This window comes from Capra hircus (genome assembly GCF_001704415.2).
Source record: "Capra hircus breed San Clemente chromosome X unlocalized genomic scaffold, ASM170441v1, whole genome shotgun sequence".
Taxonomy (NCBI): Eukaryota; Metazoa; Chordata; class Mammalia; order Artiodactyla; family Bovidae; genus Capra; species Capra hircus.
The window spans coordinates 31,652,834-31,680,153 of record NW_017189517.1 but is presented as its reverse complement, the minus strand read 5'-3'; the positions used below and the strand labels follow the sequence as shown (position 1 = coordinate 31,680,153).

At 40.2% G+C, this 27,320-nt stretch overlaps 1 pseudogene; it reads right to left on the bottom strand.

Moving 5' to 3' along the window:
- Window positions 1–5,730: 5,730 nt before the first annotated feature.
- Window positions 5,731–27,320, bottom strand: part of LOC102188294 — a 111,855-nt pseudogene continuing 90,265 nt past the window's right edge.

The window sequence follows — 27,320 nt, the reverse complement described above, 5'->3', positions numbered from 1 at the left end:
ATTGGACTCCATGGGGGGGGACGGTCCGTGTCTGGGTGAACTCCGGGAGATGGTGATGGACAGCGGAGGCCTGGCTGCTGTGATTCATGGGGTCACAAAAGAGTCGGACACGACTGAGCACTGAACTGACTGAATGGCACCCTTAGAATATCTGTGAGAACAAGCAGTAAGAATTCAACTACTCTGCTGAGTTAGTTGCATAACCCTAGTTCAAAGTGTCTCTCCAACTTGGTTATGTAGAACAGCTTGAAAATATAACAGGTGAGGTCTCAAAGATCTCCTAAATACAGCAGTTACAGCATTTCCTTCTCCAAAAGGAGTCTTACAAACCCCAGAGTGGTGCAATTTTTTACTGGGGACTCTCTTAACTATGTGTAGAGTCAAACTGAAGACAAATATCAAGTGACCTGCAATAGTTTCAATAAGCTATTTTCATGCTGTTGTTTTCGTTAGGTGATAACTCATACTGATATAGGAAAAGTTTAAGCATTGTGATGTTTTCTATCAGACCTGATCCAGACTCAGAAGTTGATCCCTCAAGCCTGTTCATTTGAGTAATGAGCTCTGTTTCCACTTCATTCTCCAAAAGGCTGTGGTCTGAACTCTGCCGGACTGTCAGCCGACTCTGCAGGATCTGTGGGACAATCTCAATAGGAGGCCACTGACTTCTGAAAGGAGACCAATTTGCGATCAATGATATGCAAGTAGGTTTTTTGGAGAGTTTAGGCAATTGCCCATTGACAAGCAGTGCTATTGTATGATTTGCTTTTGCGTAATTTCTTACAGTTTTAGCAAGTGTGTTCACCATGTGGCACATTAATTAGGAAAAATTAAATAATTTGTCACTTTAGAATACATAATTCTGTTAAAGAAACTAGGAGACCTTAACAGATATTCTGGAATTTGCTGGATGGAAAAGCGGCGAAAGCAGGACGCACAAAGGAAAAGTTGAATAATTGCCCATCTTCTCCCAAAAGAGTCTAGAGCGATTGAAACTTACCATTATTCTGTGAATTCTGAATATAACAGAAAAAGCTTATACATGAAACTTCGTATATTTTTTTACTAATTTGGTGCCAAAACTCAATTTGGCACAGAAACCCTGACCTAAACTACATGAACTTATTCTCTGAATCATTTAGCATTTTTTCCTGCCAGAAATGTTAAGGATAAATTATGAGATGTTTTCCCAGACACTATTTGGAAGTTAGTATATAAACAGTACATACTTGTGTCACTTACTAAAATCTGAAAATAATTTAATTCTAAAACACAGACTATGGACCTAGAATAATATAGCTAAATTTATGGAGACATTATCCATCTGCATGGAGCATTTGACATAATACATCTATAAATCTCATTTAAAAAATCCTTATGACACCAATGACGGAGAGCATAATATCTCACATTTTAAATTTTTCAACGAATTATCAGAGGACCCCGGTAAACTTGATCCAGAGATCACTCATTTAATGGAAAGACCAGTGGATTTGCAACGGTCCAGATTTAAACTCGCAGAACCTTCGTGCTGAACTTCTTGGCTTCTAACATAAATCAGGAAGATGAAACGTCATTAAGGAGAGCTGAGGGGCTGTTCTGTAAGAGACTATATAATGGAACACATTGAATGGCATAACCACCTATTCATGTATTGAGAGTCAACCTAACCTACCTACAATGTAAACCCATCACCATACTTCTAATTGAAATGTCATACTCAAACATACAATAACTTCTCTGAGATGCCTAAATATGGCTTTATTCCATGATGTCTGTGTGTTATGGAACTTTTAGAGTTTACCCTGAGCTGGCATCAGCGACGATAAGCATCTGTCCTTTGCAAAATGCAAGGGAGCACCCAGGATCATTCCTAGGGTCAAGGAGAAATACCCAGAGAGAAACATGGCAAATCCACGTCCAAAGCACTTTCACATTTCACCCCAGTACAAAGAAGTCTGCTTACCCAACCCTGGTACAACGTTCTCTTTATCCACCCAGACTCCACTGGAATCAAAATCTGCTAGGAGACTAGGGACAAGAAGATTTCACTACACTTTAAACGCTTGACGGGGAAAAACGAACGGCCTTTCTAAGTCAATCATCTAGCCCTTCAAATCATTTACTTAACTCTTATTAGTGTACACACTTAGTTGGGTATACGGCAGTAAGAAACCTCATCGGACTGGTCTGAAAGTGGAAAGATCTCCTGAAGGTAAATCACGCGAACAATAGTCGGTGAGATATCGCTTAAGAGGAGTGTATCACGACAGTCTTCCTCTCAGTACTATGCCAATGCAGGGAGCATCTCACCACTGGCATTGTAGACTACACTTGGAAAAATCTTGGAAGCAAATCACCTCAACTTTTTTTGTCTGATAACTCAGATTCACCTCACTCATTGTCTTCATTAACAACACCCTTGTTCATTTTTCATTACACAACAACATCACGGTTCATCACAACAACCCTTTTAGGGTAGACAAATAGCCATCTTATACATAAGAAAACTGAGTAGCAACCAACAGTCTGCCCCAGTCTAACATCATCAACTGGTGATTCTATCTCTCGGAAAGTAATTAAAGTCAGATTATATCTTAGAGCATGGAGTCAGAGGATGGGGATTTAGGTGACAATAATAATGGCTAATGGCAAAAATTGGGATGACCCATTGCCTCTATCTTACTGTAGATGCACCTGCCAAATTGTCTGCTGGTCAGCATCCTCTCTCTGGAGAGATTACTGATGCCCTATGGCTCTTTAATTGCTCCCAGTCCCAAATTTATATCCCATGCAAACCATTGCCTTGTTAACAAATCCTTCTTCAAAATTTGAAGATCTCCAAAAAAAAATGCAGTGTCCGTCTCTGAGTAGAGTATGTGTCATTTGTTTTCTACAGATTTTAATTAGGTTCACTCTCTGAGAAATTCACTGAGGTATAAGACTCATCTATGTAACTCTCTTTATGCTAAGTAATTAACTCATTCTAATTTAAGAAGATGGTGTCACTATAACAATGTGTTCAAGTGGTAAACAAAATGGTTGCTAGCTAGTAGGCAGTAAAGCACTGACCCAGCATCCTATTCCTATGCTCAATCTGGCTGTTGGATTGAGCCACATAGAGTACAAGAGGTCCCTGATTGGGAATTTCTCAACAAGGGGCTTCTAGAAGTAGAAGGTGAACTGAACTTCATAGCCCACATTTAATTATCAGTTCTGAGAGGCAATGAAATCTGGGGAAGAAGGTAATGTTGCTGCAGAGGGAAAGTCTTCTGCATAAAATAATGCATGTGCTAAGTCGCTTCAGTCATCTCCGACTCTTTGTGACCTCAAAGACTGTAGCCTGACAGGCTCCTCTGTTCATCTGTTTTCCATGCAAGAATACTGGAGTGGGTAGCCTTTTCCTATTCTATGAATCTTCTTGACCCAGCGATCAAATCTGCGTCTCACATCTCCTGCATTGGCAGGTGGGCTCTTTACCACTAGTGCCACCTGGAAGTCTGCATAAAATAAAGTGACATTTTTATATGTAAAAAGTACATAAAGAGTACACAATGATAAACTGTCACTGTAATTTTTTATTTGGTAAGTCTTGTCCGACTTTTTGCAACCCCATGGACTATAGCCCACCAGGTTCCTCTGTCCATGGGATTTCCCAGAAAAGAATACTGGATTGGGTTGCCATTTCCTTCTCCAGGGGATCTTTCTGATCCATGGATTGAACCCATGTTTCCTACTTGACGGGCAGCTTGTTTACCACTGAGCTACCTGGGAAGTCCATGACAAGTTGTGGCCCTAAGATAAGGAAAGATTGGTAGTTAAGTCAATCAACATACCAGGACCAACTGAAGTCAGTAAGGAAAGTGATTGAAGTCCATTGGGTTAGTCTTTATGGCAGAATTTGTGGTGCTAATCAGGATACCCACAAATAATGCCAGAGTCACTTAAATTTCAAGTGGAGCTACCTGTTTGAAGCTCTCATACAATCTAGTGGTAATTTCTGACAGTAGTGGGAATTTCTCACCACAATGGAAATATGTACATTCAGGTCTCCTTGTTATGAGAGCATGTAGAGTAAGGTGGATGTATAGCAAGTTATTGATAAAGGAGACTCCTTGCAAATACAAATAAGAACCAGCACAGGGGTTAACGAGGCACTGATGGGTGAAAGATCTGTTTGTTAGTGCTATAGGATAAGATAATATGCTCCTAGCTGGGTTTGGGTATTGCCAAAGCATAATTTTCAGGACAGACTACAACTGTGCTTCATGTTCTGTGAGGCTTTGGTGGCTGCTATGGATATACTGATTTATTGAGTTTACTTTAGGAAACCATTATGGAGACATATATCAGCACCAAGAAGCAGAGAACAAAGAGCAGATAATTACCAGAAAATACTGGTTATCACTGCATAGTCTTAATATTTTAGGGCATTTTACCTTTTCAGCAAAGCCTTGTTTTGTTCAGAAGCATTAGGAAGCCACACACAGAGTGGAGAAATGCCAAAAGCTAGCACAAGCAAGCATATTGCCATTTCATGAGTCTTATGTACAGATGATGTTCACGTTTATGCCCCAGGATTTTAAACATGAGATGCTTTAGAAAATTGTCTGCCATTAATTGCTCTTTAAGATCCTCAACTAGGTAAGGGGTCCCCAGAGGTGATCTATAGGGGTAGAGCTTAGCATCAGTGGCCAGAGATCCTAGATGGTGATCATGCTGAGGCCTCTAGAGTCAGAAACAACTGGAGGCCCAATCCTCAGTCTTCAGTGGAGATTTAGTCAGCCAATTCCTCTAAGGCAGCAAGGACAAGATTCAGACATAGTCATTATGATGTAACACATTCCCCAACTCTCACTAAATAGTTATCAAAGATCATTATCCTAGAGCATTTGGACTTGACCATAAGACATGCTGGAACTTGAAGTAGGTTTGGAGCAAAAGGGAGGATGCTAGGATTTGGATAAAAACATGCACCTGCCTGAAGGGCTAATTCTCAAAGAAGAGGACACAAATTTCCAAGCAGAGAGCTTGGAAGTGCATACCACCTAGTTTGTTAATAGCCAAAAGATCCAGTTGATTGGGCAGGAAAAAGCCTTTAAATAGTAATAAAATAAATAACCATAGGAAATGGTGGCAGAGCTGTGTTTCCATGAACATTGATTTATTTTAAGCTTGACTCTGGTCTTTAGGTAGAACAGAATTAAGCTTTTAGTAGGAAAAGTTGGTAGAATATGGAAATACAACTGGGATTTCAACCAAGAGTCTTACACCCGCAGGAAACTAGCATACAAACCACTGAGAGTGAGGGTGAAAGACTTGGGCCCAACTGTAGGCACAAAGACTTGGTCCAACAAACTCAACCCAGGTATCTATTACCCACTGGTGAGGATAGAGTTTTCCAAGGCATTGCCAGGGTGGTTTCCATTGGGTCAGACTGGGCAGATATTGCCTGCAGGCTTCAGTACCCTTGGAAAATTAGTCCCAGCTGCAGAAAGTGCATGGAAGATGTTTTCATCATTGCTGGATCAGGTTTGGTGATGGGTTACCAAATGAACAAGATATGGTTGTTGAAATTCTCAGAAGCATGAATTTATGACTGTCTGTAAAGCGGTATCACAGTTCCCCATCTGTAGTTTAAACATTAATGCAGGATATAAATCAGTAAGGCTGAAGGTGAGAGGGCTATGTTTGCAATGTGCCTTACCTGGAGTCCTCTTACTGATGAATTCAGTTATTTATCTTTGCTGGGGATTGAGAATGTTTGGCAAGCTAATCTACTGTGAACTGACTGGCATGACTGCAGGAGAGGCATGCCTTAATTTTTTTGCTGGTGGGCTCTTTTGGCAGGAGTGTGAGATGCCTGGCTTCCTCACAGCTGTATAGGGTCTTTCTTGAGTGCTGGCCCTGTGGGGTTGGAGAAGGCTTGGAGATGGATCTGGGGAGCCAACCCTGAAATCTGGACCTCTGACTGTAGGAGCTCTGGCTGGTCACTACGTTTCTTGTTCAGCTGAATACATTGAGTTATAATAAGGTCTGGGAGATTGTCCATCAGATCTGGGCCATTCCATTCATCCTGAATGGAGTCAGCTAGTTTTTATTGGAAATGATTACTCTGATTGGATTAATCATATCTCAGATTCTGAGCAAGGAGCTGGAAAGTAGTGGCATCCTGCTAAGAAAAGTTGTCCTCTTTGTCAACCTTGCTATTAACCAGGGGGTTCATTTCTTGTTTAGGGGGCTCAGAAAATGACTGCTGGAATTCAAGAAGAAAGTTCTCATACTGTTTCAACACTGGTAGGGCACTCTGGTAGGTGGTGATTCTGAATAATTCTCGATTGTATCTTCTGGAATCAAATAAAACTAGGTAGAATTGAGCACCAGTATGGGATACCAGTGGGCAAACAGTGGTTTTGCTCCATCATCAGAAGGACAGAGTCATGAACATGTATCCAAAGCTGTCAGCTGTGAGATCACAAAGATATGCTGAGAGCTGATAAATGTTAAAATTGTTGTCCACCACTCAATGTTGCCTCTTGTTCACAAAGAATGCCAATATTCTGCACATTCAGAATAGATAAATTACCTTAGGACACTTAGATGATTTGGAGTTAAGAAGATAAATACAAAATTTTTAGTAGATTGCCTTCCCCACTCCCCTTCTTGGTAATATAGGGACATTTTGCCCTCAGACTGACCTTTGGTTCTAAAGTTTCTTTAGCCTATTATACAGAGTGAAGTAAGCCAGAAAGAAAAACACCAATATAGTATACTAACGCATATATATGGAATTTAGAAAGATGGTAATGATAACCCTGTATGTGAGACAGCAAAAGAAACACAGATGTATAGAACAGTCTTTTGGACTCTGTGGGAGAGGGAGAGGGTGGGATGATTTGGGAGAATGGCATTAAAACATGTATAATATCATATATGAAATGAATCGCCAGTCCAGGTTCAGTGCATGATACTGGATGCTTGGGGCTGGGGCATTGAGATGACCCAGAGGGATAGTACAGGCAGGGAGGAGGGAGGGGGGTTCAGGATGGGGAACATGTGTATACCTGTGGCGAATTCATGCTGATGTATGGCAAAACCAATACAATATTGTAAAGTAATTAACCTCCAATTAAAATAAATAAATTTATATTAAAAAAAGAGAATCAAACAGTTTTACAATCCAAAATGATCTTAGAAATCATCCAGGCCACATTCATTATTTCACAGAGGAGAAAAACAGAGACCCAGAGAGGTAAAACTGTTTATCCAAGGTCACACAACTAGATAATATCAGAAGTATCATGTTCATCAGGACTGCTGTCCAAAACATCTCTGTCTCCAGGACTACATATGTGCTTACAATATTTGGGCATAATGACAGTACTTGGCCCTTGCTACTCCAAAAGTTCTCAGGGAACCAGAAGCTTTGGCATCGCCAGGGATGTTGTTGGATATATGGATTCTAAGGCCCCATACCAGATCTACTGTATGAGTATTCCATTTTAACACAATTCTCTAGGTGTTTTGAGTGTTCACTGAAGTTTGAGAAGTGTTGCTCTAGAGGATAATTAGCAAGAATTGTAGTACCGACTAGTTGAACTCCCTCGGTTCTCCAACCATAGCCCACAGTGCTGTAGGGACCTGACTGCTGTGGTGGTAGTTAGTGTATTTTTTCTGGCTTTCTAGTCTGTGTTTGAGGTCACATCGATTGCCATCAGTTCAGTTCAGTCACTCAGTCGTGTCCGACTCTTTGTGACCCCATGAATCACAGCACGCCAGGCCTCCCTGTCCATCACCAAATCCCGGACTTCACTCAGACTCACGTCCATTGAGTCCGTGATGCCATCCAGCCATCTCATCCTCTGTTGTCCCCTTCTCCTCCTGCCCCCAATCCCTCCCAGCATCAGAGTCTTTTCTAATGAGTCAACTCTTTGCATGAGGTGGCCAAAGTACTGGACTTTCAGCTTTAGCATCATTCCTTCCCAGGGTTGATCTCCTTTTCGACTGATTGGATCTCCTTGCAGTCCAAGGGGCTCTCAAGAGTCTTCTCCAACACCGCAGTTCAAAAGCATCAATTCTTCGGCGCTCAGCCTTCTTCACAGTCCAACTCTCATATCCATACATGAATACAGGAAAAACCATAACCTTGACTAGACGGACCTTAGTCGGCAAAGTAATGTCTCTGCTTTTGAATATACTATCTAGGTTGGTCATAACTTTTCTTCCAAGGAGTAAGCGTCTTTTAATTTCATGGCTGCAGTCACCATCTGCAGTGATTTTGGAGCCCCCGAAAATAAAGTCTGACACTGTTTCCACTGTTTCCCCATCTATTTCCCATGAAGTGATGTGACCAGATGCCATGATTTTCATTTTCTGAATGTTGAGCTTTAGGCCAACTTTTTCACTCTCCACTTTCACTGTCATCAAGAGGCTTTTTAGTTCCTCTTCACTTTCTGCCATAAGGGTGGTGTCATCTGCATATCTGAGGTTATTGATATTTCTCCTGGCAATCTTGACTCCAGCTTGTGTTTCTTCCAGTCCAGCGTTTCTCATGATGTACTCTGCATAGAAGTTAAATAAGCAGGGTGACAATATACAGCCTTGATATACCCCTTTTCCTATTTGGAACCAGTCTGTTGTTCCATGTCCAGTTCTAACTGCTGCTTCCTGACCTGCATACAGATTTCTCAAGAGGCAGGTCAGGTGGTCTGGTATTCCCATCTCTTTCAGAATTTTCCACAGTTTCTTGTGATCCACACAGTCAAAGGCTTTGGCATAGTCAATAAAGCAGAAATAAATGTTTTGATTAAGACATCACAAGCAAGATGAAGAGGTGAGATTGAGAACCTAGGCATCAAGAATAGAATATACTTAAAGTATAAAGATAAAAATCTTCCATCTCCCCTGCATTGATAGCAAGAATTAAAAAACGAGGAAAGTTTAAAACAAACCCTAAACATATTGTATACTGGTTGAACTCTTCTGTTACATATTTAATTCTTCTTATTGTCCTTTTCTTGTGCAGTATAAGATTTATATTGCCCCTTAGTGGGCAAAACATGTTTATCACTGAATGTAAGATTTGATTTCCTAGGTTTTATTTGATGGCACCTGCTGTCTAGACCTATGGAAGATATTATTGGAAGAATTAATTAGTTAAACATTGCTGGCAGAAACTTGGGCTGGAAACTTACCCAAATCATCAGTTGGATGATTTGATTGAAGAACTTGTTTGCTTCTCAATTTCCTCTTTTATATAATAAGAATGAAGATTTTGTCTACCTAAAAGGGGTGTTGTGAATGTTAATGAAACAATAGATAGGTGTTGGAAGGACTGAATGCTGAAGGTGAAACTCCAATACTCTGGCCACCTGATGTGAAGAACTGACTCATTTGAAAATACTTTGATGCTGGGAAAGATTGAAGGCAGGAGGAGAAGGGGATGACAGAGGGTGAGATGGTTGGATGGTATCACAGACTTAATGGACATGAGTTTGAGTAAACTCTGGGAGTTGGTGATGGACAGGGAGGCCTGGCATGCTGGTCTGTGAGGTCACAAAGAGTCGGACACGACTGAACAACTGAACTGAACTGAACCTCTCTAGATTTTTGGAACATATTATTGGAAGAATGATGTAATTCAAGATTTGGGTCTACAAATTTGGGCTGGAAACTTACCCAGTTCATCTGTTGGGTGATTTGATTGAAGAACTTACTTGCTTCTTAATTTCCTCTCTTATCTAATGAAGATGATATCTTTTCTACCTCAAAAGGGTGTTGTATCAATGAAACAATACATAGTTGCTCTTCAGTTCAGCTCAGTTCAGTCACTCAGTCATGTCCGACTCTTTGCGACCCCATGAATTGCAGCACGCCAGGCCTCCCTGTCCATCACCAAATCCCGGAGTTCACTCAGACTCACGTCCATCGAGTCAGTGATGCCATCCAGCCATCTCATCCTCTACCGACCCCTTCTCCTCCTGCCCCCAATCCCTCCCAGCATCAGAGTCTTTTCTAATGAGTCAACTCTTCACATGAGGTGGCCAAAGTACTGGAGCTTCAGCTTCAGCATCATTCCTTCCAAAGAAATCTCAGGGCTGATCTCCTTCAGAATGGACTGGTTGGATCTCCTTGCAGTCCAAGGGACTCTCAAGAGTCTTCTCCAACACCACAGTTCAAAAGCATCAATTCTTCGGTGCTCAGCCTTCTTCACAGTTCAACTCTCAGGTCCATACATGACCACAGGAAAAACCGTAGCCTTGACTAAATGGACCTTAGTCAGCAAAGCATATTCTTATACACATTAAAGTTTGAGAGGAAAAACAAGAAGATGTTAATTAGTTATCGAAGGGAAATAATTGGCCCTTCTCAGGGCATTCTTTTTTTCCCCCTCAAACTTCCACGTGTATAATAATATGCTTGGTCCCAGTCTCTAGCAATTTTGATTCAGTAAGTCTGCAGCAGATACCAGAAAATGGTGCCAGTTTTTTTTTTTTGCTGGCGGTCCTTGTGTGAAAAGCCATACACATAAACATCATGGAATAAAGCAATATTAGTTTCATTTCACAAATGTAGGCATGGAAGCCAACATTTGGAGGTAGGAGGTTGACCCTCAAATGACATAAAATAGGTGGCAGCCTATTCTACTTGCCTATAAAGTCCACAAAGAGCCAACACTGTCCTTGAGAACTGTTCATCTTTCCCTGGTAGTAGAGAACAAGAGTTCAGTGTGGGTGTTCTAGAGTTATACTGACCTGGGTCCAAACCCTGTCTTGGCCAAAAGCTGTGTGACTCTGGACAAGTTATTTAACCTCTATGAGAATTAGTTCCAAACTTTAAATGGAGATGATTTAATACCTACCTCATTGTGTCATTAGGATTAAACGAGATGAAAAGAGATTAGCACAGAGCCATGCAGATGGCAAATGCTCCATAAATGTTAGCTATCATTATTCTAGGTCTATAATCTGTGTTTTATAATTTATATTATTTTCAGATTTTAGAAAAGTAACCCAGAGTATGTACTATTTATTACATAACACTTCAAATAGTATCTTAGAAAACATCTTATAATTTAGCCATTAACATTTCTGCAGGGAAAAAAAATGTGTGAATATGCAAAGACTAAGTTCATGTCAGTTTAGGTCAGGATTTCATGCTAAATGAGTTTTGGCACCAGATTAGTGAAAAAAATTAGATAGCTTCTATGTATACAGTGCTTTGATTTCAGAATTGAAGATAAGGATTTGTGTACCTCTACCAAATGTTTTTGGGGGAGATGTGCAATTTTAACTTTTCCTTTTCTGTCCCTGCTTTCTGCCCTTTCCATCCACTCTCAGAAGTTCCAGAATATCTGTTAAGGTCTCCTGCTTCTTTACATAATTATGTGTTCAAAGTGGCAGATTATTTAATTTTTTCTAATTAATGTAACACTGGTGAAACACTTGCTAAAATTATAAGCCTTAGCCCAAATGCAAATCACACAACAGCACTGTTGTCAATGGCAATTGCTAAATCCCTCAAAGAAAATCTACCTTGTGTTATCATTTTAGAAATTTAGAAATAGACTCCTTTTAGAAGTCAGTGGATTTCTATTGGATTGTCCCAGCGTATCCTTTTGGGCTGAGCTGACAGTCTAGAGTTCCAGACCACAGTCTTTCAGAGATGAAGTAAAAACAGAGCTCGTAACACAAATTCACAGGCTTGAAGGATCCAACTTCTGAGTCTGGACTAGGTCTGACATAAAACTGCAAATTCTTAAACTTTTCCTATATCAGTATGAGTTTCAACTACGAAAACAACAACACAAAAATGTTTGGTAAACTATTGCAAGTCACTTTGATATTTGTGTTCAGTTCGACTCACAGCCATAGTTAAAAGAGTTTCCCCAGTTATAAAATTACTCCACTTTGTGGTTCCCTGAGACTCGATTTGGTGAAGGGCCTGTCGTACCCTGCTGCTTATAAGAGTTTTGATACCTTATCCTGCTTTATTTTCAAGCTGTTTTCCATAGTGCATTGGAGGAGATGCTTTGAACTAGGGTTATGCACTCCCCAGAGTACTTAAATTCTTACTCGTGGTCTCCAGATTTTCTAAGTGTTGCTACTATAGGAGCTAAACATGTGTGTGTGTTGGTTGCACAGTTGTGTCTGATGCTTTGCGCCCCATGGACTATTATCTGCCAGGCTTCTATCTCCATGGAAATATCCAGGCAAGAATACTGGAGTGGGTAACCATTCACATCTCCAGGGGATCTTCCTGACCCAGGAAATGAACCTGTGTCTCCTGTATAGCAAGCAGATTCTTTACCATCTGGGCCACCAGGGAAGCCCATAGGAGCTAAACTGATACACAAATAACCCTCATTAGGTGACCACAGGTCATACTGTTTGGACTTTTCTGAAGACTTGGCTGTGACCCCAGCTCTGCCATCATCTACACTTACAACCTTGGTCAAGTCACTTCCTCTCTCTGGATCAGTTTCTAAATCTGTATAATGAAAGGATTGGGTCTCTGCAAGTTTATCAAGACAAGATATCATGATTCAGAAGAGTTAGCAGGAGACCTAGGAATCTGAATTTTTATGTTTGTATACCCACCAAATAATTCTGTGCTAAGAGGTCTTCAGAATTTACCTTGGAAATACCGGGTGACTGCTTATTGCAAAATTCAGATTTAAATTGAAGAAAGTAGGGAAAACCACTGCACTATCCAAATATGACCTAAATCAAATTCCTTATGATTATACAGTGGAAATGACAAATAGATTCAAGGGAATAGATTTGATAGACAGAGTGCCTGAGGAACTGTGGACAGAGTTTTGTTACATTGCACAAGAGGTGGTGATCAAGATCATCCCCAAGAAAAATTAATGCAAAAAGGCAAATAGGTTGTCTGAGGAGACCTTACAAATAGCTGAGAGAAGAAGAGAAGCTAAAGGCAAGTGAGAAAAGAAAGATATATCCATCTGAATGCAGAGTTCCAAAGAATAGTGAGGAGAGCTAAGAAACCCTTCCTCTGTGATCAATGCAAAGAAATAGAGGAAAATAATAGAATGGGAAAGACTAGAGATCTCTTCAAGAAAACAGAGATACCAAGGGAACATTTCATGTAAAGATGTACACAATAAAGAACAGACAGTATGGACCTAACAGAAGCAAAAGACATTAGGAAGAGGTGGCAAGAATATACAGAAGAACTATACTATAAAGATATTAATGACCCAGATAACGACTGGGTGTGATCACTCACCTAGAGCCAGACATCCTGAAACAGGTCAAATGGGCCTTAAGAAGCATCACTATGAACAAAGCTACTGGAGGTGATGGAATTCCAGCTGAGCTATTTCAAATCCTAAAAGATAATGCTGTTAAAGTGCTGCTCGCAATCTGCCAGCAAATTTGAAAAACTCAGCAGTGGCCATAGGACTGGAAAAGTTCAATTTTCATTCCAAGCCCAAAGAAACACAATGCCAAAGATTGTTCAAACTACCACACAGTGGCACTCATCTCACACACTAGTAATGCTCAAAATTCTCTAAGCAAGGCTTTAACAGTACGTGAACTGAGAACTTCCATATATTTAAGCAGGATTTAGAAAAGACAGAGGAACCAGAGATCAAATAGTCAACATCCATCGTATCATAGAAAAAGCAAGAGAGTTCCAGAAAAACATCCATTTCTGCTTTATTGACTATGTGTGGATCACAACAAATGAAAATTCTTCAAAAGATGAGAACATCAGACCACCTTACCTGCCTGCTCAGATATCTGTACGCAGGTCATGAAGTAACAGTTAGAGCCAGACATGGAACAACAGATTGGTTCCCAATTGGGAAGGAAGTACATAAGGCTGTATATTGTAACCCTGCTTATTTAACTTATATGCAGAGTACATCATGTGAAATGCTGGGCTGGATGAAGCACAAGCTGGAATCAAGATTGCTGGGAGAAACACCAATAACCTCAGATATGCAGATGACACCATCCTTATGGCAGAAAGTGAAGAGGAACTAAAGAGCCTCTTGATAAAAGTGAAAGAGGAGAATGAAAAAGTTGGCTTAAAACTCAATATTCAAAAAACTAATATAATGGCATCCAGTCCCACGACTTCATGGCAAATAGATGGGGAAATAATGGAAACAGTGACACTTTATTTTCTTGGGCTCCAAAATCACTGCAGATGATGACTGCAGCCATGAAATGAAAAGATGCTTGATCCTTGCAGAAAAAAAGCTATGACAAACCTAGACAGCATATTAAAAAGCAGAGACATTATTTTGTCAACAAAGGTCTGTATACTCAACACTATGATTTTTCCAGTAGTAATGTGTGGATGAGAGAGTTAGGCCGTAAAGAAAGCTGAGCACTGAAGAACTGATGCTTTTCAATGGTGGTGTTGGAGAAGACTCTTGAAATTCCCTTGGACTGCAAGGAGATTAAAATCATTCCTAAATATTCATTGAAAAGACTGATACTTAAGCAAGGCTCCAATACTTTGGCAACTTGATGAGAAGAACCGACTCATTGGAAAAGACGCTGATGCTGGGAAAGATTGAAAGCGGGAGGAGAAGGGAATGACAGAGGATGAGATGGTTGTATGGCATCACCAACTCAATGGACATGAGTTTGAACAAGCTCCAGGAGTCAGTGATGGACAGGGAAGCCTGGCATGCTGTGCTCCTGAGCGTTTGAACTGAACTGAACTGCCCACAGAAAATTCCTGTATTTATCAGAGTTTTCCAAATTTCAGGATACATCAGAATCCATGGGAATTTTAGCATTCATATTTTTCAGGCTCAACTCTAGGCAATGTGATTCAGTGGGTCTAGGATGAGATCAGATAATTTGCATTCCAATCAAATTCCACAGATAATGTTGATGTGGAAGTTTTCCCATCAGCACTTTCCAAAAATTTCTAGGCTGAATAGTGTCAAAAGGCCATTTCTGTTTTGGCACTCTCTTGAGTTTTGACTGTAGAAGTGTTTAACTCCAAAACTGGCCCCTGACATGTGTGAGATGTGGATTGCTTCCTTCTGGACTCTGCTTGAGGCTGCATGGTCACCTCTAAACAGTGAGCTGGTGTGAGTGAGCTAGTTTAGAACTACAGTCATCTCTAAACAGACCTGGCTCAGGCTAGGGACATGTAGATGACTCAGAGGCAAAACCGAGGATAGGAGTTGAGTTAACCCTGCTCTCAGGACTTGGTAGTTCCTACTTTGAGTTATGCACTATTTTACTCGGCTCTGTAAGTGAATGAAGTAGAAGAAAACGTCCTGATATCCTCATATCAGATATAGAATAGTCCAGCTGAGATCAATTTGCCATTGCTATGACTCAGATCAGAACTCACAGCTTCCTTTAAGTTTTAGCCTTCCTCTGGCTCAGCTGGACCCATGGTCTAGCTGCTTATAAAGTTCAACATGTCATGAACACTCTCTCCAATATTCCCTTTAAGTTTCCCAGTTTCCCTTTCTAATGTGCACAGCAGTATTAAGGAGCCTCAGCAGCCTTCATGCTCAATGGGCCTATTTAACATTCCTCTTACTGTCATGTTTCCCAGTCTCCTCCATCACCTACCTTATCTCCTTTGCCTACTCTCTGCTGGCAGCCACATCACATGTCTGAATGATTCTCCTCAGTGCCCATCCAGAATAACATTGTTCCTGGAATACATGTCCAATAACATGGGGCCCTCAATACATGACCCATTTGCACACTGTTCTTCCCTCTCAATCCAACAAAGAAGAGGGCCTAGAAACAGTGGGAAAGTTTTCTAGAAAGGCATGGATCTAGATGCTGGATGGAAGGCAAAGTGATCTGCCATTAGGCAGACAACATATCACTAGGGTTGAACATAGAGCATTACATGGAGTCAAGAAGAAATCGCAAAGACAGACGCTATTGCTTCTTGATTGTACTTGCCAATTTGATTCAGGCCCTGAGGGATTCCAACATTTCTTTGGGAGGTAAATGAAAACATTAGGGAAAGTAGCCAGGTTCTGGAGGTTTTTCCCCTCCTAAAGATCAAGTGTGCTGCTACTCGCAGTTCTTAAGAGATGTTACAACATACGGTAGATAACCTTATTAGCAGGATTGGGTCTCAGTCTCATGTCAGACCTTCAAGGGCTGAAGACATGGCAGGCCTCTGACACAGTGTAAATGCAGGAACTTTCACTTGTATTTGGTAAGAATAATAAGGGCAATTTCTGTGTTTCTTCAGCTGTACCCAACATTTTGTGGGTCTTTGCAGGTAATGACACTTATGATTTCTTGAGTACCTAATTCATGCCAGCTACACACGCTGATTGGTACTGGCTGCCTGGAGCTGTATTTAAGAGAATTCTGGGCCTCTGACTGGCTTCTGGTGGAAAGTTGTGAAGGAGTGTCAATGTCTACCATGGACACTGGAGGAATAACTGCACCATGCTGACCATGTATTTCTTACCTCTCTCTTAGACCTTATAATCCTCAGAGTGGTATTACAAAGTAGAGTCCTGCCCACTCCTACTTTTAGTGTCTCTCTCCCCTCACCTAAAATCTGTCTTCCCATGTTCAGCTTACATTCAGCCTCCTCAATATAATCTCCTCTGACTACACAGGTGCTCCCCCCATTTCTCAGTGGTTAAAAATTCCCTTGCAGTTCAAGACACACTGGAGACTTGGCCTGAATTCCTTGGTCTGGAAGATCCCCTGGATAAGGAAAATGGCAACCCTCTCAAGTATTCTTGCCTGGAGAATCCCATGGGCAGGGGAACCTGGCGGGCTACAGTCCACGGGTTTGCAAAGAGTCAGATATGAATGAGCGCCCAGAGGGAGTTTAAGAAATGTGGGAGACAGCAGAAGAAATTTGAGAATCTTGACCTAGTCTTTCCTAGGTCACTAAAATGAAACCTAATACAGCTCTGAAATTGACTTGTGTCATTTGGGGAGATTAAGTAAAGGGAGAGATGCATAAATGTGTCCCTAGTTGGGAAACGGAAAGACTATATGTTGAGTTCACTATTGAGTTCTGTCCATATAGACCTTTCAACCAAGACTACATCTGCAATTGTCCCAACAGATTAAAAAATGAATTCATGATGTGAGATTGTGAGTTGGATAGGATAGAATAACCTATCCTTTGTATCAGATGTAAAAATCTTTCTCATCCAGAGATATCTGTGGTATATTTCCATCATGTATCTTATAGGTTTGGGACCATGTATTTTTTGACAGATCCTCTGCAGATATCAGAAATGTTTGTAGTACTTGTATTTTATTTAGTCATTATTTTAACAAATACTTCTGTTGTGGTTATTGTGTACCAGGTACTCTTTTATTTTTTTTTAATAAATATTTAGACTTCATAATCCTATGTGTGTGTTAGTTACTCAGTTTTGCCCAACTCTGGGATCCCGTTGACTGTAGCCCGCCAGGCTCCTCTGTCCATGGAACTTTCCAGGCAAGAATACTGTAGTGGATTGCCACTTTTCTCCTGGAGATCTTCCTGATCCAGGGATTGAACCTGGGTCTCCTGTATTGCAGACAGATTCTTTACTGTCTGAATCACCAGGGAAATTCTCATAATCCTATAGAAAGTAGGAAATTGAGGCACAGAGAGTTTAACGAAATTGAGAAAGTTCATCTAGTTATTGAGAGATAGAGTCTAGCATTTGAACCCAGGCAGAGTTCCTCATTCTTAACCCACTATACTTTCCTGTCTTGCTTTGTACATGGCAAACATGCAGGTGGTAATAATGGGGAAAAAAGTCCTAAGCCATAACCTCTCCCCCAAATGTTAGGCAACCATCTCATATTCATTTAAATAATGGCTGAACTTTGGGGAGAAGTTTGTATCTTTTTGGAAGATGATGGGTTTACACAGATGAGTCTGTATCTGCCTAGCAGGTCAAACAAAATTCATGAATCCAGAAGACTCTACAAAGCTTCTGCTAGCTGAAAGTATTATGTTAAACTTGAGTCAGTGTACGTAAGTCTGTTCTTTGCCCAATACCACCACTGCAATGTGGAAACTTTATTTTATTTTATTTTTCTGTTACTAGGGATTGACTCCTCAAACTGATGTAAGAGGTTGAGCTAAAAATAGTGTAGTTGTAGTAGGGAAAATCACTGTGTCAGAATTCTTTGTGCTTCTGTAAAAGGATTTTTATTTGTTTCAAGGATAAATACCTTCAACCATAAGTGGATTTAGTGATTCAAAAGCTATCATCACATGCATGCACCTCAGTGTTCATAGCAGGGCTATTTACAATAACCAAGTATAGAAGCAACCCAAGTGTCCATCAACAGATGAATGGATAAAGATGTGGTATAATCTACAATGGATTATTAGTCAGCCATAAATGAAATGTTTTGCCATTTGTAACAACATGGACAGAACTGGATGGTATTATGCTGAGTGAAAGAAGTCAGAGAAAGACAAAGAGTATATGTTATCAGTTATATGTGGAATCTAAAACTTAAAAAAGATAAATGAATATAACAAAACAGAAACAGTCTCACATCTATAGAGAAAAAACTAGTGGCTACCAGTGGGGTGAGGGAAAGTTGAAGGAGTGAGACAGGAGTATAGGATTAAGAGGTGCCAACTGCTATGTATAAAATAAACTGTAAGGATATCATGTACTGCTCTGGTAAATATATTGGGTTGGCCCAAAAGTCCGTTTGGGTTTTTCTGTAACATCAAAACCCAAATGAACCTTTTGGCCAACCTAATAACTTATTTTGTAGTAACTTTAAGTGAAGTACAATCTATAAAATATTGAATCACTATGTCATCACTAAAAGTAATACGTAAATCAACTATATTTCAATAAATAATTTATATTCAATAATAATATCAGGACTTTATTTCTTCCTCTCTGCCCCTAAATTCTACTTCTCCAGGAAGCCTCCACTCTTTATGGGCTCTCCTCTCTTTGTCAGAAGGGCTGTCAGCAATCATCAGGGCCATATCCTTCTACATCTGATTCCAGTGGTGGAAAAAATAAGAGTATTTTTCTAACATTTCCAAGAAAGGCCATAACATTCACTCATTTTGGATACATTTAAGACACAATTCCCCACCTGAAACAGTAACAGTGGCCACATAGATGCCCCGGATTATTGGTTTAGGCCTAGGTCTCAGGCTTGGAGGTGGGCTGTCACCCAGGAAGGTAGACTGCAGTGGGAAAGAATTTGGATCTCTATATGAAAATTAGGGACCATTGCCAAAAGTACAATGCTTGCTATTGTTGTTCAGTTGCTAAGCCATGCCTGACACTTTGCAGTCCCGTGGACTGCAACATGAAAGGCTCCTCTATCCTTCACTATCTCCCTGAGTTTGCTCAGATTCATGTCTATTGTTTCATTGATTCTATCTCACCATCTCATTCTCTGCCACTGCTTTCAACCATGCTTGGTGGGATGAGGGGCAAACAGTAACTGTGTCCTTCAACCAAACCTGAACAATCTATTAGAGTTGTCTGTGTGGATCACAATAAACTGTTGAAAACTCTGAGAGAGATGAGAATACCAGATCACCGGACCTGCCTCTTGAGAAATCTGTATGCAGGTCAGGAAGCAACAGTTAGAACTGGACATGGAACAACAGACTGGTTCCAAATAGGAAAAGGAGTACGTCAAGGCTGTATATTGTCACCCTGCTTATTTAACTTATATGCAGAGTACATCATGAGAAACACTGGACTGGAAGAAACACAAGCTGGAATCAAGATTGCCAGGAGAAATATCAATAACCTCAGATATGCAGATGAAACCACCCTTATGGCAGAAAGTGAAGAGGAGCTAAAAAGCCTCTTGATGAAAGTGAAAGAGGAGAGTGAAAAAGTTGGCTTAAAGCTCAACATTCAGAAAACGAAGATCATGGCATCTGGTCCCATCACTTCATGGCAAAGAGATGGGGAAACAGTGGAAACAGGGTCAGACTTTATTTTGTGGGGCTCCAAAATCAGTGCAGATGGTGACTGCAGCCACGAAATTAAAAGACGCTTACTCCTTGGAAGAAAAGTTATGACCAACCTAGATAGCATATTGAAAAGCAGAGACATTACTTTGCCGACTAAGGTCCATCTAGTCAAGGCTATGGTTTTTCATGTGGTCATGTATGGATGTGAGAGTTGGACTGTGAAGAAGGCTGAGCGCCGAAGAATTGATGCTTTTGAACTGCGGTGTTGGAGAAGACTCTTGAGAGCCCCTTGGACTGCAAGGAGATCCAACCAGTCCATTCTGAAGATTAGCCCTGGGATTTCTTTGGAAGGAATGATGCTGAAGCTGAAAGTCCAGTACTTTGGCCACCTCATGAGAAGAGTTGACTCATTGGAAAAGACTCTGATGCTGGGAGGGTTTGGGGGCAGGAGGAGAAGGGGATGACAGAGGATGAGATGGCTGGATGGCATCACTGACTCGATGGACATGAGTCTGAGTGAACTCCGGGAGATGGTGATGGACAGGGAGCCCTGGCGTGCTGCGATTCATGGGGTCACAAAGAGTCGGACATGACTGAGCCACTGAACTGAACTGAACTGATGCAGAAAGTAGGCATTTAATAACAGATCACTGATGAAATTTAACTAGAATACCAAAAACATCCTATGTTAAGCGTCTGTAAAAATCCCATTGTTTCATCAAATAGATGAGACTAATTTAGAGGCAAGAAACAAAATAATAGGGATAAAGGAGCAGTTTGAAATGAGAGCAATAAATGATAAGATGCTTCCATGAGCAGGTTTGACTTAATACTTTAATTTGTTTAAATCAGGGGTCAAAGCTTTTTCTGTAAAGGAACAGATTGTTAATGGTTTTGGCTTTGTGGGCCATGCATGTCCCAGCATGAAAGAACCCAAAGATAACATATAAATGAGTGGTATGACTGAATGCCAATAAAATTTTATTTTTAAAAATAGGCAATAGGCTGGATTTGGCCCATAGGTGGCAATTGGTTGACTCTGGCTCTAGATGGATAGTAATGTACTGTGTAGAAGTCTGGACTTTGCTATTAGAAGTATCTAGATTTGAGTCTTGCCTTTCACTTAATTAGTTCTATGCATAATTTCCTTTACTATTCTAAGCCTCAATTTCCTCATTTGCCTAGTATGGATAATGATAACAAATGTCTATGAGTGTTGGTGTAAGAATTAAGATAGAAAATGCACCTAAAGCATAATGCCTGGCATGTAGTAAGTGGTTGGTATTGATACGTGGTTCCCTTGTAGCTCAGTTGGTAAAGAATCTGTCTGCAGTTCAGGAGACCCGGATTCAATCCCTGGGTTGGGAAGATCCCCTGGAGAAGGAAATGCCAACCCACTCCAGTATTCTTGCCTGGAAAATCTCATGGACAGAGGAGCTGGAGGGCTGCAGTCCATGGGGTCACAAAGAGTCAGGCTTGACTGAACTACTAACACTTACTTACTAGTATCATAATTAAAGTCACTGGGTTAAAAAACAATAAGAAAAACTCGTGAGAGGGAAGACAGATGAGCTTCAGTGTTGTGTGTGCTCTTTACATCTAGTGTCCACTGGGAAGCCCAGTGTTAAGAATAACTATTTATTAAACATTCCAACTATATTTTAAGGTAGTGGGATTTGTGTCATCAATTACATCTCAGGAAAGAGAATAGAAGCCTTCAGGGAAAGGACTAGAATGACTCTTTAATCATGGTACCTATGAAACTCCAAAAGGTCAAAAAGTTACTGGATATTATTTTTAAAAGCTTTAGTAACAAAAAAGAAAATGCTATTCAGATTTTTTGCATCTACTCAAGGAATTTTGGGTAATTGTGGCATAATTATTTTTCACTGAAGACAGAGTAGGGATAGAAAAGATTTGGAAATGGTGTGCTGAGGAGATTACTGGCCTGCATAAAGACTAAGACTTTTCAGACTGGGATGTCAGTGTTCGAGAGACAGGCAGCATAATGGTCAAGTAGATGTCCTTTTCTGTTAGATACATCTGGAGATGAATCCTGGCTCCATGACTTATTAGCTTCAATCTTGGACAAATGAGTTAAACCTTATGAGTTTACTTGTTTTCACCTGCTAAAATGCAAATATTGACAGTGCTACTGTAAGGATTATGCCCCCAAATCTTTTGCTCAGCACATAGTAAGCACCCAGGGACTATTGTTATTATTTGAAGACTCTAAAATCACCTGTGAAGTGATCAGTATCAAGACAGACTCTTCCATATTCCAGAACAATTGAATGGGGAGAGGAATATCTTTAAATTTTACCTTGATGAAGCTAATGGGAGTAAGGCAAATTCTGAAATAAATGACAATAAGCCAATTGTATCCATTCTCCCCATGAAGCATTAGAAACGGAAAACATATTTAATAAAGGATATATACATGATAGACTTATCATGGGTTAGTAAGGGAACATGTTTGATAGCTCTTGCTAGTGTGTGTGGGCTCAGTAGTGTCCAACTCTTTGCGGACTGTAGCTGCAAAGGCTACAAAGCCCCATAGACTGTAGCCTGCCAGGCTCCTCTCTCCTGAAGTTTTCCAGGTAAGAATAATGGAGTGAGTTGCCATTTCCTTCTCCAGATCTTTCCTGGATGACTCAGCAGAAGACTCAGGAGACAGGGGTTTGATCCTTGGGTTGGGAAGATTTTCCTGGAAGAGGAAATGGCAACCCACTCCAGCTCTTGCTAACCTCATGGTTAATGTAAAAGAGAACATGGCTATCTTCCCACAAATGCTCCTTAGAGACAGATTGTTTAACTGGAAATTCCCTAAGGTTGACATAGTGGGAATAGAACTCATTTAAATGGCCAGAAAACTAATGCCAGAAGTAATCAAACTGTAAAATTTTTGATATTCTTATGACAATGGCAGGTAACAACCATCAGAAAACTTCAACATCCTTGTTGTCCCTTGGCATTGTAAAAACACAAATGAAATCACAAAGTTCTGGAAGGCATTGATTTGTTTTGTGCTTCTTTTATAGATTGTTATCCAGAAGATACATTTCAACCAGTCACTATGTGAATACCAGTTACTAGAATGGCGTTACTCTACTGAGTGGTTTTGGGAGGTGCAATAGGGTCAGTTAGGCTGGTCATGAAGGGTGTGACTTAAGACATTCTCCCTCCTCTATCAAAAATCAGCTTTGCCATTAGTAAATACTAGCTTCAAATCCTAGCCCTGCCACTTATTAGCTGTGTGTGAATTTAGGGTGGATAAGTTAAGTGTTCTGAACTTTCATATCATCATCTTTAAATTGAATAATAACACCTGCCCCATAATGTAGTAGCATTAAATGGTGGAAATGGATATTCTACTTTTTTGTGAATATGGAATTAAATGCGTATCATTAACAAAACACTGAGCACAGTGTCTGGCATAAACCAATTATTAATTCCCTTTCTCTAGTTGGGCACAGACCCAGTTTTTATGCCAAAAGGGATGAGTTTTCTACTCATAGGGAAAACTGAAATTCTACAGAGTTTTCCATGTGATAGTAAATGGGATGGGTGGAAAGTAGTCACAGTTGGCTAATCACTGAGGTGGAGATATAAGAGAACCAATGTCATTTAAGTTATATACTAGAATCAGTATATCAAGAAGCATGTTCAAATAGACTGCAGAATAACAGCCAATACAAGGAATTAATGCCGATTATTTAGTGCATGACTTCTCAAAGTTATAGAGACAATCAATGATTGGAAAGTGTGGTCAAGATACCAAGATAGTCCAGACTGATTCTACTAAATGATGTAACTCACTTCCAGGACTTTTGCTTACAAAATGTTGGTGGTGGCTCTTGCAGAAAGTGACAATGAAGATTTATGACACTATAGTCCATTGAATGTGTGTTTCATTTTCCTGGCCAAGTGAAGATTCATAGTGAGGTAAGAAAGCATGGCCATCAATGAAGAAGGCTTTACAGATGTAACACAAGCTTCCGGAGCTCTCCCAGGGGCATGAGATATTAGATAGTAATGTACTGCATAGGAGTCTGTACTCTGCTGTTAGAAGTATCTAGTTTGAGTCTTCCCTTTTACTTACTAGTTCTATGTATAATTTCCTTCACTACTCTAAGGCTCAATTTCCTCATTGCCTAACAGGGATAATAATAACACACGTGTATGACCACTGGTGTAAGAATTAAAAGAGAAAATGCACCTAAAGCACAATGCCTGGTATGTAGTAGGTGGTTAGTTTTGATACCTGTTAATATTATAATTAAAGTTAATGATGAAAAAGATGAAAGAAAGACTGATGGGAGGGAAGAATGTTGAACTTCAGTGTATTGTGTGCTCTATACTACTAGCACCACCTGGGAAGGCCAGTGTTAATGATACCTATTTATTGTTGATTTTTAGTCACTCAGTTGTGACCAAAACTTTGCGACCCCATGGACTGCAGCATGCCAGGCTTCTCTGTCCTTCACCATTTCCCAAAGCTTGCTCAAACTTATGTCCATTGAGACAGTGATGCCATCCAGCCATCTCAACCTCTGTCATCTTCTTCTCCTCCTGTTTTCAATAGTTTCTAGCATAAGGGTCTTTTCCAGTGAGTCAGGTCTATGCATCAGGTGACCAAAGCATTGGAGCTTCAGCTTCAGCACACCCCTTCCAATGAATATTCTGGATTAATTTTCTTTAGAATTGACTGGTTTAATGTCCTTGTAGTCCAAGTGACTCTCAGGAGTCTTCTCCAACACCACAGTACAAAAATATCAATTTTTCAGCCCTGATCCTTCTTTATGGTCCTACTCTCACATCCATACATGACTACTGGAAAAACCAAAGCTTTCTCTTGATGGTTTTTGTTGGCAAAATAATGTCCCTCTCTGCTTTTTAGTACACTACCTAGATTAGTCATAGCTTTTCTTCCAGAGAATAACCATCTTTTAATTTCATGTCTGCAGTCACTGTACACAGTGATTTTGGAGGCCAAGAAAATAAAGTCTGTTACTCTTTCCATTGTTTCCTCATCTATTTGCCATGAAATGATGGGACCAGATGCCATGATCTTAGTTTGTTGAATGTTGATTTTTAAGCCAGCTTTTTCACTCTCCTGTTTTCATCAAGAGGCTCTTTAGTTCCTTTTCACTTTCTGCCACAAGGGTGGTGTCATGTGCATATGTGAGGTTATTGATATTTCTCCCAGTAATCTTGATTCCAGAGAAGGCAATGGCAACCCACTCCAGTACTCTTGCCTGGAAAATCCCATGGACAGAGGAGCCTGGTAGGCTGCAGTCCATGGGGTCTCGAAGAGTCAGACATGACTGAGCGACTTCACTTTCACTTTTCACTTTCATGCATTGGAGAATGAAATGGCAACCCACTCTAGTGATCTTGCCTGGAGAATCGCAGGGATGGGGGAGCCTGGTAGGCTGCCATCTATGGGGTCGCACAGATTTGGACATGACTGAAGCAACTTAGCAGCAGCAGCAGTCTTGATTCCAGCTTCTGCTTCATCCAGCCTGGCACTTCTCATGATGTACTGTGCACATAAGTTAAATAAGCAGAGTGACAATATACAGCCTTGACATATTCCTCCTCCAATTTGGAACCAGTCTGCTATTCCATGTCCTGTTCTAACTATTGCTTCCTGACCTAAATACAAGTTTTGAAGAGGGCAGGTAATGTGATCTGGTATTCCCATCTCTTTAAGAATGTTCCAATTTTTTAATGTGGTGTATTACATTGATTGATTTGCGGATATTGGAGAACCATGCAGATTCATGTTGATGTATGGCAAAACCAATACAATATTGTAAAGTAATTAACCTCCAATTAAAATAAATAAATTTATATTTAAAAATTTTAAAAAGAAAGAATGTCCCACAGTTTGTTGTGATCCACACAGTCAACGGGTTTAGTGCAGTTAATGAAGCAGAAGTAGATGTTTTTCTGAAGTTCTCTTGCTTTTTCTATGATCCAATGGATGTTGGCATTTTGATCTCTGGTTCCTCTGCCTTTTACAAATCCAGTTTTACCATCTGGGAATTCTTGGTTTATTTAGTGTTGAGACTAGCTTGAAGAATTTTGAGTATTACTTTGCTAGCATGTGAAACAGTGCAATTATGCAGTAGTTGAACAGTGTTTGGCATTGCCCTTCTTTGCGACTGAAATGAAAACTAAGCTTTTTCAGTCCTGTGGCTACTGCTGAGTTTTCCAAATTTGCAGGCATACTGGGTGCAGCATTTTAACAGCATCATCTTTTAGAATTTGAAATAGCTCAGCTGCAATTCTATCACCTCCACAAGGCTTAGTGGATGCTTCCTAAGGCCCACTTGACTTTGCACTCTGTCTGGCTCTAGGTGAGTGATCATACCATCATGGTTACCTGGATCATTAAGATCATTTTTGTACAGTTCTTCTGTGTATTCTTGCCACCTCTTCTTAATACCTTCTGCTTCTGTTAGGTCCATACCATTTCTGTCCTTTCCTGTGCCCATCTTTGCATGAAATGTTCCTAATTTTCTTGAAGTGATCTCTATTCTTTCCCATTCTATTGTTTCCCTCAATTTCTTTGTGTTGTTCACTTAGGAAGGCTTTGTTTTCTCTCCTTGCTTTTCTTTGGAAGTCTGCATTCAAATGGGTATATCTTTCCTTTTCTCCTTTGCCTTTAGCTTCTCTTCTTTTCTCAGCTATTAGTAAGGCCTCCTCAGAGAACCATTTTGCCTTGTTGCATTTCTTTTTCTTGGGATGGTTTTGATAACCACCTCCTGTACAATATTACAAACCTCTGTCCATAGTTCTTCAGGCACTCTGTCAGATCTAGTCCCTTGAATCTATTTGTCACTTCCACTGTATTATAATCACTTGCAATTTGGTTTAGGTCATACCTGAATGGCCTAGTTGTTTCCCCTATTTTCTTCAACTTAATCTGAATTTTTCAATAAGGTGCTCATAATCTGAGCCACAGTCAGCTCCCAGTCTCATTTTTGCTGACTGTGTAGAGCTTCTGAATCTTTGACTGCAAAGAATATGATCAATATAATTTCTATATTGACTATCTGGTGATATCCTTGTGTACAGTCATTTTTGTGTTATTAGAAGAGGGTGTTTGCTATGACCAGTGTGTTCCCTTGGCAAAACTCTGTTAGTCTTTGCCATGCTGAATTTTGTACTCTAAGCCCAAAATTGCCTATTACTCCAGGTATCCCTTGACTTCCTTCTTTTGCATTCCAGTCCCCCATGATGAAAAAGACATCTTTTTATTATTATCAATTAAAGGACATCTATTTATTAAAATTTTCCAACTACATTTGTAGGGTAGTGAGATTTGTATCATCAATTACTTTTCAGGAAAGAGAATAGCAGCCTTCAGAGAAAAGTCTTCAATGAATCTTTCCTCAAGATAC